The sequence below is a fragment of the Elephantulus edwardii genome, unplaced genomic scaffold, assembly GCF_000299155.1.
Source record: "Elephantulus edwardii isolate Elephantulus edwardi_28Jun2011 unplaced genomic scaffold, EleEdw1.0 scaffold00015, whole genome shotgun sequence".
Lineage (NCBI taxonomy): Eukaryota > Metazoa > Chordata > Mammalia > Macroscelidea > Macroscelididae > Elephantulus > Elephantulus edwardii.
In genome coordinates this window covers 17,301,797-17,306,835 of record NW_006399765.1, presented here as the reverse complement: position 1 = coordinate 17,306,835, position 5,039 = coordinate 17,301,797, and positions in this window count along the sequence as shown.

The following is a 5,039-nucleotide window of genomic DNA, read 5'->3' as shown; positions in this document are numbered from 1 at the left end:
TGTAATCACTTGCTATGCATCAGAGAGCTGGACAATGACTAGGGCTGACAGAAGAAGAATCAATGCCTTTGAGCTGTGATATTGGAGAAGAGTATCGAATATACCATGGATTGCTAAGAGAACAAACAGAGCTGTCCTGAAGAGGGCGAAACCAGGCTGCTCCTTGGAGGCAAGGATTCTGAAGCTTCATCTGACATACTTTGGCCATGTTGCCAGGAGGGACCAGTCCTTGGAGAGGGATGTCATGCTTTGAAGGGTGGAGGGACAAGGCAGAGAGGAAGACCCTGGATGAGATGGATTGACTCAGTGCCTTGGGTAGCAGGGGTAGCTGTGTTGGAGACAATGAAATTAGGTCAAAATAGAGCAGAGTTCAGAGCTAATACAGAGGGTACACGGGGTTATTATGAGTCGCAAGCGATTTGATGGCACATAACAACAACAAATGATGGACTGGCAGTTATGTAATGACAAAATTTACAAGTTGTGTAATAATGTCTTGGCAGTTACATAATTATGTAGTTATCCTTCATTTTGTAGTTTTATGTGGTCATCATCTATTTTCATAATGGTTACCCTTGAATAACAATCTGTTCTTTGGAACCTAACCATGCCAGTAAGTGAAGAATGGGTGTAATGAATTTCCTTAAAAACGAAACCAAGCTTTTCCCACTACCTTGGAGCCCATGAAGGGGGGCCTCCTGGGAGCAGGACTTCTAAGCCATAAAGACGGCTGGGAAGTTTTGGTGCAAAGTCACTTTTGCTGGCTACAAACGAGGTCTCTGGAACCAGAGGGAGCACATAGCTCTTCTTAAAATGGAAACTGTTTATGCCTGAGATGAAGCAATTCTATTTAGGCAAGAGATGTGCTTATGTTTACAAAGCAAAATAATAACACAGTGACTCCTGGTGGCAAACCTAACAAAACCTGAGTAATCTGGGGATAGGTAACTCGTGCCCACGGAAACAGTGGCAGGGTTCAGGCCAAGTTTTGGAACAACATTCCTGCGAAGGCCATTGGACACAGAAATCAGTGTAATGCTGTATCCCTCGAGGATTTAAACTTATTGACAAGCTAATCAATTATGGATTTGCTAAAATAAACAAACAAAATTAAACCAAACCCACTGGCCTTGAGTTAATAATTCTGACTCACGGGGTCCCTCTATTGGCCTTCCAAGGCTGCAGCTGGTGGGTTTGAACTGCTGATATTTCTGTTGTGGTGGTTATTAGGTGCTGTTGAGTCAAGTACAACTCACAGTACCTTATGAACAACAGATCGGAATCTGTCCTATCCTGTGGCAACCTCACAATCTCTGACACACTCGACACCATTTCTGCAGTGACTATGTCAATCCATCTGGCTGAGGGTCTCTTTCACCATCCCTCCAACTTTCCAAGCATAATTTCCTTCTCCAAGGAATAGTCTTTGCTAGCAACATGCCCAAAGTATGTGAGAGAAAGTTTTAACATCTTTGCCTCCAAAGTAAGGTTGCCTCTGGCTTCACCTTCTCCAGGGCATACCCACTTGTTTGACAGTTCATGGATATTCCATATTCTCCTCCAACACCACAACCCAAAGGCATCAATTTTCCCCCTCGTCAACCTTATTCATTATACAAGCTCTCAGATACCTAGTGAGGGATTGGAAAGACTAGAGTCTGAATCAGGTGCACCTTAGTCCTCAAACTAACAACATTGCTCATTAGTAATTTGAAGAGGTTCCTGACTGCAGACCTTCCCAGTGCAATACGTCTCTTGATCTCCTGACCAACTGGCATCAAGTGTACTGATTGTACATCTTTCTATTAACAGCTCAACACTCAACACACTTAATACATTTAGGTAGAACTTAAAATAAGTGTAGATGATAAAAACCAGGTAAGTAAGGGGGATGCGGATAAGAGTTTGAGTGAGAAGGGGCAAGGGGGAACTTTCTGAAGTGATGGAAATGTTCGACAGCTGGACTGGAGAGCTGATATGGTGGATACAATGGCGTTTATATTTGTCATATGCTTAAAATCTGCATTTGATTATATGTCAATCGTACTTCAATTTAGAGGCAGTGGCTGGAGCTCCTAAATAACATTTGCTTTAAATAACTCAGGTTTGCCCCAGTTCCAATGGCCAGTTTATACCTGAATCATCAGAGAGGGTCTTATCAGGATTCTCCCCACCCCCTGCCACAGAACTCCAGCCTGGAAAAGCAGGTTGCCAAAATCTAGAAGCAACTCCCAGACCACAACTTGCAGAGAGGTCAGAAGAGTGCTGAGCTGAGAATTAGGAAGCCTGGGTTTGAGACCCAGATCTGCTCTCATTTGTTATATAACCTCTGAGTATCACCACTTATGACTCAGTTTCTCCCTTCTCTGAAGCAAGGAAGATGAACTTAGGGCCCACAGAGCCAGATGCCTAAAGACTCACCAAACACTATTACTACATTAAGTAAATAATATGACTGCCTCACATCAGGTAAGCTATTTTCCAAATGCAAACAAATATTATCATAGTTAATAAAATACGTATCTATTTCAAAGCAAAAATGGAACCACAGCAGCTTTTTGTCACCAGGCCTTTTCTCAAACAAAAGCGACCCGGAGAATAACCACTGTCCGTGACTTTGGCTTAAAGAAGCTGGGACTCTCTGTACAGAGGATCACTAAGGGGGTGGTCACCAAGGGGACGGTCACCAAGGGGACCAAAAGCCCTTCCAGGTCAACTGCCCCATGGCCATTAGGCATCACTTGGGCAAGGGTTTGTCCTTTGTTTCTCAGGACTGGGACTCTGGGGATTGGATTCCAGGGACCAAAGGCTTTAAGTGTGGTCACTCTTGCCCTCGGGCCTCAGTTTCTCTCCCAGTTCTGATAGTGATTAGCTGGAAGGTTGGGGAACCGCCATCCCTGCCTCCCCCCCCCCCCCCCATCAGTTTCTAGGGTCAGAGGATAGGACTCCTATTCACAACAGTGCATCACTACTGTGACCACTTGGGGTCGGCCTCCAATAGGCACGTGACCAGCCCTAGCTGGGCCAGGTCGCCTCCCCGGCCACAAGCCTGGATCTCACATACAAGTACAAGGTCCCATCTCTCTTTCACCTACCCAAGCAGTTCAGCTGGCCCACCCCTCCCCCTCCCCATCACCCCCAACTCGGAGCTCGGAGCCCTAGAGTGCAAAGAAAACCCAGAGTTGCCAGTTTCTCGCTCCCCGCGTGCTCCCTCTCTGCCTGTCGCCTGGTGGTTCTCTGTGCTGAGTCAGAGGTTCAGGGAGCATAGGAAGCAAACAGGGACCTCGGCTGGCTCATGCCCACCACCGGCTCCATCTGGGGCAGCATACATACACACGACCCCCAAGGGCAGCGCCTGGGCTAAGCTCCCACTCATTCACAGCTTTGAGAACAATTCCTCAGTCCCTACCCATGGCCCCAAAGCAGCGTCTGGAACCTTGCCAACTTCATATTTTAATAAAATAACAACGCCAAGGGCAGAGGGGCACTTCGGCGGTCCCCGCATGCCCACCTCCCTCTCAACCCTCAACTCCACTTGCTACTTTGAACCAGTTTTCCCTCCACCAGACTGCAAGCTCCCTAGAAATATCATCCCCCTCCCTCGTCTGTCTTCGGGCTTCTAACTTGGCAGGTCATGGACCAAAAGAGAGCCACTCCAGCTTCCGTGCCACCCATGCCTGCTCCCGCACCACGCCAGCCCCTCGTGGCCTCAAACTCCACGCCTGGGCGACCTGCGAGGGGGCTTTTGCCGGTGACGCCAGTAGCGGCTGCCTGGGAACGCACTTGGCGAAGCTTGGGCCCCGGGAAGCCCACGATTCTGCTCGGGGACCACCCCTCCCGCCGCACCCCCCATCAAGGGCGCAGCAAAAAGCTCGTGGGACCGGGGGAGGAGGCCCGAGGAGCGCGGTCAGGGAGGCCCCCAGACGCGTACTCACCGCGCAGCGCAGGGCCGGCCGTCTGCACCCGGGCGGCGGGGAGCCCACTCGCACCGCTCAGCTCAATCCGGGTTCCAAGTGACGAAAAGGCGCGCTCGGCACCGCCCGGCCCGGCCCGACGCACCGGCCGGCCGACGCACTGACCAGCTGCCTCCCAACTAACTTTGAAAGTTCGCTTCCGGGCGAGGGAAGGAGTGCTGGCTGGGCAGCAGCACATAGCCATCGCAGGCTGGCCGGCCAGGGGCGCAGGGAGGCTCTGCCGGGTCCCTGCACCCCACTCCCCAGAGGGAGGAAGCGCCCGGTGCGGCTCCAAACCGGCTGGGGGCGTGAGGACACCGAGCTCGGAAAAGCCGGGCCAGGAGGCATCCGTCACCGTGGACCCGACCTGGAGCGACGCCCCCGCTCCTGCTCCCACTGCCGGGTCCCTGGAGAACATAGATGTCCCCTGGCCAACTTGGAATCCCGGGCCCCTGGGTCAGTGACCTCCAATCAGTCAACTGCCCCATTGGTCTGGGAAGGTGGCCCAGAGTTCAAGCCCTGTCGCGAGTGTAGGTGGCCGAGGGGCTGAGGGGCAGCGCTGGGTCCCTAGGCGTGACTGTGTGTGCGTGTGGCCGTCAGGGTGGCCTGTGTGTCCGAGATCCTCCGTCCTGCGGCTGGGGGTGACAGTGCGCGCCCGTGCGGGTCACTGCGCGTGAGCGCGTGCCTGTCGGAGCGGCTTCTTTGTGTGACCGTGCCCAGTTGTGACGGGTGTGACAGGGGATGGGGCACGACAGGGTGTGCATGTCGCCTGAGTGTATGTGATCGGCTTGTACGCGGCGGTGACAGTGCGTGTGGGCGAGGGGCAGGGTCACGATGCGCAGACTGTCAGGGTGACTTGTGTGGGACGGGAAGATTCCTAAGTAGGTCTCTGCGTGAGCCAGGGTCACTGAGCGCCGACCCGGGTGCGCACGGAGGCGGGCAGGGGACGTGGGTGAGTGTGTCACTGTGTCACTGTGGGGGTGACTGTCGGGTGACTTCTGCCGGCGCCCCGAACTCGTGTGTGTGGGGGTGAATGGAAGGTGGCTGTGCGCTGCAGGTGCCCGTCGCGGGCCGGCCGAGTGCGCG